The sequence below is a fragment of the Berghia stephanieae genome, chromosome 4 (genome assembly GCF_034508935.2).
Source record: "Berghia stephanieae isolate SIO BIC M18660-M18661 chromosome 4, UCSD_Bste_1.3, whole genome shotgun sequence".
Lineage (NCBI taxonomy): Eukaryota > Metazoa > Mollusca > Gastropoda > Nudibranchia > Aeolidiidae > Berghia > Berghia stephanieae.
This window is the reverse complement of record NC_088363.1, coordinates 61,737,562-61,751,140: the sequence shown is the minus strand read 5'-3', so window position 1 is coordinate 61,751,140 and position 13,579 is coordinate 61,737,562.

Sequence of the window (13,579 nt, the reverse complement as noted above, 5' to 3'; positions counted from 1 at the left end):
TAGGTTTTTTTTAAAGACCATTCAAAAATCTAAATTCATGCACAGAAACAAAACCTCCATATAAAGAGGTAAACTTGAATGATTGATTTTATAGCAATTACTAGTAGAAGTATACAAAGAGAGAGAGAGAGTAGAGGGCATATAATTGCAGTCCTAGTATGCGAGTGCAAAATAACAAAGTAGGGCCTAGGGGTAAACAAATGAAATTAACTTAAAACTGATCAGAATTAAATATCTGTGTATTATATAAAGAATGGAAATTATATATAGATAGTGTGAAGATATTGTTGAAGAATTGATAGTTGCATAAAGTAGCAAAACCATTTCTAGATAAACAACAAACCTGGCTGACATAATAGAACAATAATATTATACTTTCATATTGCTTTTGTGATCACCAGGCCAGCCGGCATATATGTTTATTTTTACAATGAAACAATCCTCCAGAGCCATAAGGATCATGAGGCAGGAGATTATCCCAATTTCTGTAGCTTTGAATAGAAACCAAACCTTACTTACTTACTTATAGCCCTCTTTCCATCAGATCGAACAGACCCAGCTACCCAATCACAGCTGGGTAAAAAGAGAGATCTTTAAAAAATTGAATACCTAAACCAGTCCCTCTGCTTCAAATATGCCTTTCCTCTGAGCTTTTAAGACTGCCTATTGGATAGAGAGTATACATTCTTCTCCAAAATTGTCATAGTCTTGACTTAATCAGCCAACGAAGGAGAGATGCTGTAAACCTCTGTATAATGCATGTGTAAATAATCATATCCTTTAAAAAGAAAAAAAGAAACAAGGATCTTTTTTATTGACATGTTCACATAGTCATTGTTAGATACATTATGAAAATCCTCTTCAAGGCTAAAACATCCGGCAAACAAATCTATGTGACCCATCTTCTCAATCAACTGTTATATCTGGGTGAGCTAGATGACCAAAAGTGAACTTAAAGTTAAGTGATCATAAACATTCTTTATTCTTGACAAGGGGGGTTCCTATAGCTCAATTGGTAGAGCACTTGCTTCACACACAAAGGGACTGAGATCAATTCCAGGTGCAGTCGAGATCTTTTTTTTCTGACCCCATTGTCCAACCAGCAATGATTGGGTAGCTGGATCTGTTAAGTACTTTGTGATAGACTAGCATTCTATTCAAAGGATAGCAAGCAATTAGTATTGTCTGTTTCACGCTATAGAAACTCCATAGACCTAATGGCTCTGAAGGACTTCTTCTTCCTCTTCTTGATTAAACAAAAGACGTTGGCACAAGTCTCTATTTTAAAAATATTTACAAATAAGACCGTCCTGACAAATAACCACTTTGAGGCAATGTATTCTTTCCTGGTAATGCAAAATAATGTCTCATGCTTAGTTTCAAGGAAGCACACAGATAAAGCTGACCTCCTTTTGGATAACCTTCACTGATTGCTTGTCACAAATCCTAGACAATATAAACTAGGAACAATAACCAGGTCCTTTTGCAGATACAAACTTCAAAAATGTCTTTAATTCTCTTTGAATCCACGAAAATCTTGAAAATCTCAAAAAAACGAGCTCAACAACGTGTGAGAAAAGCTCCAGCAATTGGAAAATTTGCTTTTAGAATAAAGAGAACCAATATCTAATTTCTTTTTAAATCAAGGTCTCAATGAACATTCTGAGCCAATCAAACAAGATTTGTGTTTATGTTTGTTTTTGTTTTTAAGGGTTATATCAGCGCCAGTAAAAAGGAAGAAAATGGGATAGTAAAAAGTTCTAGAATTACAATTAAATCACCCAAGAAAAAGTAAGACATAGGGGAACTGGGAACAAATAGGGATCAGATGTAGATTCCAAGAGCATACCACCAATGTAGGTTTGAGATCACCTAAAAGTCTCATCCAGACACAAGCACAGGTCCCAACTAAGAAGAACACACTCAAATGTTTACCAATCATATAATATAATTTGTTAACTAAACATAATACAATGCATAACAGAGAGATGATTTACAAGAGAAAAAAAATATCATCTCCCAAAACTATAACTATACATTCGACTGTTTCCCTCCCAGCCAAGGAGCTCCGGCAAGGATCAGGACAAAACCAAGTAATCTCATTCCACGACAAAGACAGGAAACAATTGGAAAACGGGTATGGGGGATAGAAGACATAGCATGTACCTCCCTGCCCACTATGGGAGGTCAGGATCCCCACCCAGATTTGTGTTTAGGTCAAAGATATACTGCAATAGCTAACGTTGCACATTTGAAAAGCACTTTTTCTTGTTAAGCTCCAATTGTTATTTACAATTGAAAAATTGAGGTTTTTTGGGTATTCTATTTTCCTCTCTTTAAGCCTCTGTAATGCATCCATAGCCTGCATAGTGGTAGCTGAGGTAGTAGTAGTTTTAGTAGTAGTCGTTATAGAAGTTGAGAAGCAGAAGGAACAGCAAAGGGTGAAATCGCCCCTTCCTTAAAAATGGTTTTGTTCATGAATGGGAACATTCAAAATATTTGAGTTCAAAGGGGCATTGTAAATATTATATCCATAGTTCTGCATGGCAATGAGATCATTTTCCACCTCTGTCCTTCTGTATGTGACATCACAATAGAGTGTTGGGGAGGAAGGTTCTCTTTCAACATTCTCTAAAAACCTACCGTATTCGTGCAGAATAAAGTGGGATATTTAAATAGCTTTTTTGGTAATAAATTCTAAAAATTATACATGAAGCGCCAGGTTGCCCTTATTTTTACATTAAATCATAGTGATAGGGTTGGACAAAATATAACCGAAAAAAAAACAAGGAAAAGAAAAAGGTCAGGTAGCTGGGTTCATGCTTCAGTTTCTGGGTGAAAGCTCACTATGTTTGAAGAGAGAGGAATGTTCTTAAGTTATGTCCAGTTGGCGTTGAGTATTGTTTGGTGTGTTTCTGGAAGTTTGTTTCGGTGCACATGCATATGTGTGTGTGTGTGTGTGTGTGTGTGTGTGTGTGTGTGTGTGCATGTGGAACAAGGTGAGAATACTAAATAATTCAAGCTCCAAAATACTGTTGAGCACTCTACGTGATTCAAGCTAATTCCCCTCAAACATAATAAAAATTTAAGTAAAGCAATTACTTGAAAGAAAAAAAAATACAGAGACGCCAACTTTAAATTTGGCTCACAGGAGTTTCAGACACCACTCGTAGGAAGTTCAATGCCGAAAGAGGAATTTCCGCACACAAGAAAAAGGAATTGGAATGGTATTTGGCATTGTGTTTACATATTGTATACATAGTTCTAATGAAGTTAAGCGCCAAAATCTAATTTGTAGTAGTGGTGGTAGTGTTGTTGAGATGTGGTGATGGTGGTTGTAGTAGTAGTGGTAGTGATGATGATGTGGTGGTGGTGGTTGTAGTAGTATTAGTATTAGTAGTAGTAGTAGTAGTAGTAGTAGTTGTAGTGATGATGTGGCGGTGGTGGCTGCAGTAGTAGTGGTAGTGATGACGATGTGGTTGTAGTAGTAGTGGTTGTAGTAGTAGTGGTAGTGTTGATGATGTGGTGATGGTAGTGGTGGTAGTGATGAAGATGATGTAGTGGTGGTGCTTGCAGTAGTAGTGGTAGTGATGATGATGTCGTGGTGGTTGTAGTAGTGATGGTAGTGATGATGGTGATTGTATTACAAATGGTAGTGATGATGAAGATGTGATAGTGGTAGTGACGGTTAAGTATTGGTGAGTGGTGGTTGTAGTAGTAGTGGTATTGATGATGATGTGGTATTTTGTTGTTTTTTTTTTGTTTTTTTTAAAGTGTTTTACGGCGCTTGCAACGCATTAAGGTCATATCAGCGCCAGTTAAAAGGAAGAAAATGGGATTGTAAAAAGTTCTAGAATTACAATTAAAGCACCCAAGAAAAGGGGAATTGGTTCAAATAGGGAACAGATGTAGGTTCCAAGAGCATACCATCAATGTACTTAGTTTGAGATCACCTAGAAGTATCGTCTAGACAGAAGCACAGGCCCCAACTAAGAGGAATACAATCAAATGTTTACAAAACATATATAATATGTAAACAAAATATAATACAGTCATACCCGAGAGATAATTTACAAGGAAAAAAATATCATCTTCCAAAATGAACGATACATTTGTTTCTCTCTCAGCAAAGGCATCCGACCAGGGCCTGGACAAAACTAAATAATCTCATTCCAAGACAATGACAGAAAGCAAGTTGGAAAACAGATATAGGGGGATAGAAGACAGTAAGAACCCCCCTGCTCATTATGGGAGGTCAGGAACCCCACCCAGGGAACAGATTTAATAGAACTAATAGCGTACTGACTACACTGATCACCTACAAGTCTCACCCAGACACAAGCACATGTCCCCACTAAGAGGAATAGGCCTATATACTCAAATGTTTACAAATCATAAATAATATGTAAACAAAACATAATACAATGCATAACAGAGAGATCATTTACAAGGAAAAAAATATCTCCCAAAACTAACTTTACATTTGACTGTTTCCCTCTTAGCCAGGGTATCCGGCCAGGCCCAGGACAAAACCAAGTAATCTCATTCCAAGACAGACAGAAAGCATGTTGGAAAACAGATATAAGGGCATAGAAGACACAGTAAGTACCTCCATGGCCATAGTTTAAAGGAAGCAGGCCTGTCCTGGAATACAGCCACCGCAAAAGCAGCCGATCGCAAAATAATGGAGATGTCTGGTGGATGCCCTATGTGCCTCAAGGCCCGAAGAGGATTAAGTAAGTAGTGTCCACTATGGCACCCGGGATCGATCTCGGTCCCTTCTTTGCACGCAAAGCGAGTGCTCTACCAACTGAGCTATCATGACCCCAGAAATTGTTTTTGTTTTTGTTTTTAAGGGTTTTACGGCGCTTGCAATACATTAAGGTCATATCAGCGCCAGTAAAAAGGAAAAAAATGGGATAGTAAAAAGTTCTAGAATTACAATTAAAGCACCCAAGAAAAAGTAAGACATAGGGGAACTGGGAACAAATAGGGATATGATGTAGATTCCAAGAGCATACCACCAATGTACTTAGTTTGAGATCACCTATAAGTCTCATCCAGACACAAGCACAAAATCCAACAAAGAGGAATACACTCAAATGCTTGCATTATCTGTTAAAAATAACAAATATAATAACACATAAAAGAGAGATGATTTATAAGGAAAAAAATATCATCTCCCAAAACAATAACTATGAATTTGACTGTTTCCCTCCCAGTCAAGGACTCCGGCCAGGGTCGGGACAAAACCGAGCAATCTCACACCAAGACAAAGACAGAAAGCAAGTTGGAAAACAGATATAAGGGGATAGAAGACACGGTGGAGGTAGGGAACCCCACCCAGCCAGAAATTGGAATAAAGCACAAAAATAAGACAAAGGGGATTAGTTCAAACAAGGAACAGAAAAAGATTCCAGGAGCATTGTGTGTTTGATTTGAGACCACCTAAAGTCCTACCCAGACACAAGCTCAGGATCCTTTGAAGATGGATATTCTCAAATTTTACAAAGTATACTTTAAAATAAATACATAACAGAATATAACAAAAAAAATTTAGAAGGAACAATATCTCCCAGAAAAGGAACTAATATATTTGATTTTTTCTCAAGACAGGATCCCAAACAGGGGTAGGACAAAACCGAACAATGCCATTGATGTTTGTTTTTGTTTTTAAGGGTTTTACGGCGCTTGCAACACATTAAGGTCATATCAGCGCCAGTAAAAAGGAAGAAAATGGGATAGTAAAAAGTTCTAGAATTAAAATTAAAGCACAAAAGAAAAGACAAGACAAAGGGGAATTGGTTCGAATAGGGAACAGATGTAGATTCCAAGAGCACACCGCCAAAGTACGTAGTTTGAGATCACCTGATAGTCTCATCCAGACACAAGCACAGGTCCCAACTAAGAGGAATACACTCAAATGTTTACCATAATACAATAACATAATACAATGCATAACAGAGAGATGATTTACAAGGAAAAAAATATCATCTCCCAAAACTATAACTATTAGTACTATACATTCGACTGTTTTCCTCCCAGCCAAGGAACTCTGGAAAGGATCAGGACAAAACCAAGTAATCTCATTCCAAGACAATGACAGAAAACAATTGGAAAACGGGTATGGGGGGATAGAAGACACAGCATGTACCTCCCTGCCCACTATGGGAGGTCAGGATCCCCACCCAGAATGCCATTGAAGGTCAAGGAAAGAATACAATATGGAATAAAGGGGGAAAAGGATAAAGGGGGAAGAAGGCCCTGCAAGAGGGTCTACCCAACCCACCTTGGCAGGTCAAAAGTAGGACACAAGACCGCATGAATTGACAAATGTTGCAATAGATGATTATATGTGTGTGAACCGATGTAGAACACAACAGTGAGCAGAGGAAAGTGGTCTCAGACATAACAGACTGGATAGAAAAAACAACCACAGATACAGGACATATGGCACAGAAAAAGAAACCAGAAGAGTTCTGTCAAGCTATTTGGAAGGCTCGATCCAACAAGGATTTGCCTTAAAAAATGAATCAACAAAATAAATCTCATTTGTCAGAAAATTATTTTATATTTGAAAATAAATAGAGTATATGACAACCAATTATAATGCAAACAATTTCTCATAAATAAATGACAACGATATATGAAGGTAAATAAAGTTTTCTCAAAACGACTTCTAAAATGCCAAGGCTGGTATGAAGAAATGTATTAAGATCTAATACAGGATCCTTTTGAATCCATAAAATCTCAATAGAGAGCGGCTTTGTCATAAGATTGACATATCAAAATACTGGAAACCATTATTTAGTCTGATTTCCTCTCTTTTAAACACATTTTCTCCAGAGGTTACGTGAGAAACACGTATTCAATTTTGGTCAAATAAAAATGTATTTACACTTTCTCCACTTCAGTGAAGAAAATATTCAACTTTTAATTCATACAATATTTTTGTTCTGGTTGATTTCTTTTGTTCATTTATTATTGATTACATCAAAATTTTCATTATTTATTAATGTTTTGAGTTGACCGATTTGGGCCATAGCATGACAAAAAGAAAGAATATAAACACATAAATGTGAAAAGTCAAAACATATCAAGTAGCTGCTTTTAGCCATAGCTAAAATAGATTCAATAAAGATCCGGAGAATTGCCGTAATTTAACAGCTTAACCTATGATTATCAAGCTATAAGTGGGTAGCTAAGTCAAGTTCCTTTAAAACGATTTTTAATGCCTTTTGTGTGACTTTTGGCCTCAAAGTATTTGTTTTTACTTGTTTTATCTTTGTTACTGTAACCCAGTGGCTATGGATCTTACAAATAAGACTCAACAACCTTTTAATAAATTAAAATTGTAAAAACAAAGGTAAAAAGAGTAGACGGTCTAAACTAAGTTGAGCACCCCTTATAATTGTAACATCATCTCTCTAGAAAACGTTTATAAAGTTAATATGAAGATTGATAGAATAATGGTTGAGAGAGATATATGGATAGGGGAAAGAGAGAGCGAGAGAAAGAGAGAGAAAGAGAGATAGAGAGAGAAAGAGAGATAGAGGGAGAAAGAGAGATAGAGAGAAAGAGAGAGATAGAGAGAAAGATAGACAGAGAGAAAGAGAGAGATAGAGGAAGATAGAGAGAGAGAGAGAGAGAGAGAGGGAGGAGAAGAGATTGGAGAGATAGAGGGAGGGAGAGGGAGAGAGGAGGAGAGAGAGAGAGGGGGGAGAGAGAGGGAGAGAGAGGGAGAGAGGAGAGAGGAGAGAGAGGGAGAGAGAGAGGGAGAGAGGAGAGAGAGGAGAGGAGAGAGAGAGGGAGAGAGAGAGAGAGAGGAGAGAGAGAGAGAGAGGGAGAGAGAGGGAGGAGAGAGGAGAGAGAGGAGAGAGAGAGGGAGAGAGAGGGAGGAGAGAGAGAGGAGGAGAGAGGAGGGAGAGAGAGAGGAGAGAGAGGGAGAGAGGGAGAGAGAGAGGGAGAGAGAGAGGGAGAGAGAGGAGAGAGAGGAGAGGGAGAGAGAGAGGAGGGAGAGAGAGGAGAGGGAGAGAGAGAGAGAGGAGGGAGGAGAGAGGGGAGGGAGAGAGAGGGAGGGAGAGAGAGGAGGGGGAGAGGAGGGAGAGGGAGGGAGAGAGGGAGGGAGAGAGGGAGGGAGGGAGAGGGAGGGAGAGGGGGGGAGGGAGGGAGAGGAGGGAGGGAGGGAGGGAGGGAGGGAGAGAGGAGGGAGGGGGGAGAGAGGGAGGGAGAGGAGAGGAGAGAGAGGGAGAGGGAGAGAGAGGGAGGGAGGGGAGAGAGAGAGAGAGAGAGGGAGGGAGGAGAGAGGAGGGGAGGGAGGGAGGGAGAGAGAGGGGAGAGGAGAGGGAGGAGAGAGAGAGGAGAGGGAGAGGGGGAGGAGAGAGAGAGAGAGGGAGAGAGAGAGAGAGAGAGGAGAGAGAGAGAGAGAGAGAGAGAGAGAGAGAGAGAGAGAGAGAGAGAGAGAGAGAGAGAGAGAGAGAGCGTTACTCTTGGCCTACTTGCAAAAAATTTTTTTTTTAATCTAGACCCATTTACCCCTCGTCTTCCCCTTTCTTTTTAGACCATTAATTGCCTTTTCTCAATTTTAACATTTGGTGCCAGTTTGTCTATATCGACGCCATTAAAATGGGGAAGTCACCAAAATTCATGCAATTGAACACGGGTGTCAAAAATGACAAGGCATGATCCACCACTTGACCTGAGCTTTTATCAGAGGAAAATCGGCAAAATCAGCACAAAGTTTCTAAGAAAATCCCAAAATCTTGGAATTCCGCAGAAATGAGGATGTTGAGATGGTCACTTGGTTGGACAAAAAAAGATTAAGTGAGAGATGAACGAATTCGAGGGTTGACTGAAGTGAATAATGAATCAATAAAGATAAGAGATAGATTGAGATGGTTCTGACATGTTAAGAGACGAGAGAGGAAGATTGTGGGAAAGAAAGTATTGAATATACAATTAGCGGGAAAGAGAAAAAAGGGATGCTTGAAGACTAGATGGATTGAAAGGATAAAAGATGATATGAAAGAACTAGGCCTGGAGGAAGATGACGCTATGAACTGAGATGCATGAAAATGTGGTATTCATTATGGCAACAATGCAAAATGCAGGATAAGCTGAAAGAAGATGTTGGGGCGGCTTCCACACATTCTTTTGTTACTATATATTCCGTAAGTGTGTTTGTTGTTTGACTTTTAAATAAGGATGTTCATTGTTTGAAGAATAAATTCTAAATATACTATAATATTAGTCTATTCTCCTAATTAATTGGTCATTATAATACTTCGATTTCTTCACTGATTCACTGAACTTGAAAGAAAATAAGTTTCAAAAATTTTGTTCCTAACTTCAGAACTAGAATAGTGCAGCAAGCAACTACTGGAGTAAAGCTGAGTGGAAATAATCAATAGATATATAACATGGGCAATTATCATTTTAAGATACAAAATGAGATGCATGGATGATAAAATGATGGTGATCCTTTTCCTCAAAACAGTTTAAGGTTGACTTGGCTGGTATGGAAAAGAGTGCACGGAAGGAGAAAAAGCAAAAATGCTCCAAATCAATATTTTCATAGGTCTATGATCAATTGTTTCCTTTGAAAAGTTGGAAAAAATGTATTTCTTTTTTAAATTTTAAAATGACAAATCATTTTTACTTTAGCAAAAGTGTTCATTACTTCACCAATGCATTTATTATTTTACGACATGCATTTTCATCCTTAGTAGGCATCCTTCCGTCTCAAGAGACGATGGTTTGCACCCTGTATGGCTTTAGTCTCATCAGTCATGTTGAGAGCAACGACGGGTGTGACTCAGCAGACCAATCCTTGCATGGCAGTCTCTACCGCAGTTGTTGCACACGTAGTTTTACTGTGTGTTTGGTATTTGGATCTGCTGCCTCTCTTTCCTCCTTGTTCTCCTCTCCTCAAACTTCATCTTTCTCCTCTCCTCACCCCTCTTCACTTCCTCCATCACCGCATATCTCCAGCCGCTGCGGTCGTCAGCAAGCGACTCCCAGGTGTTTGAGTCGATGCCTGTCAATTTCATGTCTCGTTTGCAGACATCATAGAAGCGCAGAGCTGGACGGCCAGTTGGTCGCCGTCCAGAAACTAGTTCACCGTACATGATGTCTTTGGGTATGCGTCCATCATCCATCCTGTGTACGTGACCAAGCCATCGCAAATATTGCTGGCAGAGCATGAGATGCATACTGAGGGAGTTCGCTCTTTCTAACACTGCATTGTTAGTGAGTCTGTCCTGCCACCTGATGCCGAGAATTCGTCGTAGACAGCGAATGCAGAAGTTTTCCAGGCGGTTCTCCTGTCTGGCATATGTTGTCCAGGATTCACTGCCATACAGTAGGCTACTGAGTACACATGCCTGGTATATTCTGAGTTTGGTGTTCAAAGTGAGTTGGTTGTTGGTCCACACTCTCTTGCTCAGTTGTGCCATGACAGCGGCAGCTTTGGCGATGCGCTTGTCTAATTCTGCATCAAGTGAGAGGTTGCTGGTGATGGTTGTGCCCAGGTATGTGAAGTGATCAGTGACTTCTAGGTCCTCGTTGTCAATGTAAATTGCTGGTATAGAGGGGACATGCTGACACATTACATTTGTTTTCTTGATGCTGATCGTCAGCCCAAATTCCCTGCATGCGTAGGAAAACCTGTCCATCAGCCGCTGAAGGTCTTCCTCGGTATGCGCGCATAGAGCTGCATCATCTGCAAATAGCATTTCCCTTATGAGGACTGTGCGGACCTTGGTCTTTGCTCTCAGCCATGCCAGATTGAACAGCTTCCCATCACTTCTGGTGTGTAAGTGGACTCCTTCTGCGGACTCTTTGAATGCAAGCTTCAGCAGTAAGGAGAAAAATATACCAAACAAAGTCAGTGCGAGGACACAGCCTTGTTTCACGCCGCTGCGCATGGGGAAGGGTTCAGAGGCTCCACCGTCATAGCTGATGGTGCCCTTCATGTCGTCGTGGAAAAAGGCAATGATGCTTAGCTGCTGAGGAGGACAGCCAATCTTCTTTAGCAGCTGGAAAAGGCCCTTCCTGCTAACAAGGTCAAATGCCTTTGTCAGGTCAATAAATGCAATGTAGAGGGGCATCTGCTGTTCTCTGCATTTCTCCTGAAGTTGACGTACTGAGAAGATCATGTCCACTGTCGACCTCTTGGCTCTGAAGCCACACTGCGACTCTGGGTAGATACGTTCGGCAAGGACTTGCAGTCGAGCGAGGACAACGCGCGCAAAGACTTTACCCACAATGCTCAGTAGAGAGATTCCCCTATAGTTATTGCAGTCACTACGGTCTCCCTTGTTTTTGTAGAGGGTGATAATCTTGGCATCGCGCATATCCTGGGGTACCTTGCCTTCTCTCCAGCAAAGACACAGGAGTTTATGTAGTGGTTCCAAGAGGGATGGCTTTCCAGATTTGATGATTTCGGGTGGAATGCTTTAAAACAATGCATTTTCATCCTTATTACACAACATTTAACTTTAGTTTCAGTCACATGAAAACATGTGATGTCAAACCATACATTTGGTTTGTCCTATACATCTTAATGTCAAAACATTTATTTTCCTTTTAGCAGAAGTCTTTATTTAGCAACCGCATTGATTATTATACAACACGCGTTTTCACTCTCACCACTTCAGCCAAGATAATATCTAACTTTAGTTTCACTAAAGCGTGCGATAATATTAAATTAAACAAACCATGAATGTGGTTTAAAAATCTAACTTTTTCTTTGTGCCGATACAATTTTGAATTATGAGGGTTTTGAGTGGCAGGTCACCGAATGGTATTGAAATAAATACATATGTACATTTGTAAAAACAATATAAAATACAACACCACTAGTATTTTGTGGATTTTCTTTATATACAAGAGTCTGCAAATGAAATAACATATGTCAAACACAATTATGAACACTTATCAGAACTCATACAATGTGATTACAAGTTAAATATCACGACTTAAATTCTATGTCAGAGTGAGGCAACAATTCTATAATTTCCATGAGTAATAAAAATTTAGATGGTGTCACAAATTATAACTAAAGACGGAGAAAGAAATGTTCTAAATATTGATGGTGGTGATTTCTAAAAAAAAATAATTAAAAACAAAAACCCTCAATATTATATGACTTTGTTAAGTCTAAAGCAATATTTGCAATATTCAAAATGTTAATGTCTCTAAACAGATAAAAACATTTTGGCCGCTTTACATGGCTGAAATAGTTCTTCCTTGGCAAAGATCAAATCCATAATTGTTCCAACTGGCAATTTATATTGCTACTTAAATACTTATAAATTTCTGCCTAGGAATGTATATTAATTATTACTACTTAAATACTGCTATTAAGTGTGAAATGAATTTAAATCATCTATAAAGTGTATTTCTATCAAAACTAACAAATGTTGTAAATATATAATATAACATAAAAAGTGTGTTAGCGTGATATATTGAAAAGGGCATTAAAATATATTCATACAATATGTAAATAAGCAATCGTGGTCATGTATAGAACCTTTAGCAAAACTTTTTACTGTATTATTAGGTAGCATGTGACAGGTTCACAAACAAATTGAGGAGAGAAGTAACTGTGTTTGAAATTTAAAATTTATACAACACACACACACAAAAAAAGTTTAGAAATTTGATAAAGGTGATATCTCTATGTTGGTGAAAAATTGACTATTTACAACTAGAAGATAATCTTCTTACAAAATCTCTGATATCGTTTTGGGAGTTTAAAGCTAAAACAGATTGCTTCCATATCCATGACTTATGATTTTAAAATGAAAGGAAAAGCACTAATACTTTAAAATTATAATATCTTCTTTGCATTCAAATTCTAACTGTTTATATACTCAAACTGGCATATTCAGACTTCTGTTATATTTGTGAATGTAATTTCAGTCGTGTAAAAAGATTAAATAAAATTAGGTAGTAGGCAACTAGCGGCGTAAAATTGAATGGTAATAATCAATACATATATGATATCATAAATTTGGCAATCATCATTATAAGATACAAAATGAGGTGAATGGATATCAAAATAATAATGGTGAACCTTTTCCTCAAAACAGTTTAGGGTAAATTGGCTGTTATGGAAAGCTAGTGAATGAAAGGAGAAAAAGAGTTTAAAATTTTGCAAATGACAAATTCATCTTATCTTTAGCAGAAGTGCGCATTACTTTACCATTGCATTTGTTATTTAAGGATGAGTTTTCACTCTTTTCACTTAATATCTTCTTCTTCTTCTTCTTCGTTCCCGTCACGTCACATGGTCAGTCCGGTCTGGTGAATGAAGCCCACAGTGGTCCTGAGGTCGTCCTCACTACCGCACAGCTTCTTTGAGTATGGGGTTGGGTCAGGCCAGAAGTTCCTTCTCAACTGGTTGTACCTTGGACATTCCATTAGGACATGATGTCCATTTTCATTTTCAAGTCCACAGTCACATTGTCCAGAGACACCTGCTCTGGACAACCTCCACATATGTTCCTTTAACTGGTTGTGTCCAGTTCTCAGTCTGAAGATGATGACCTGTTCCTATCTGTCGAGCACCTTGATT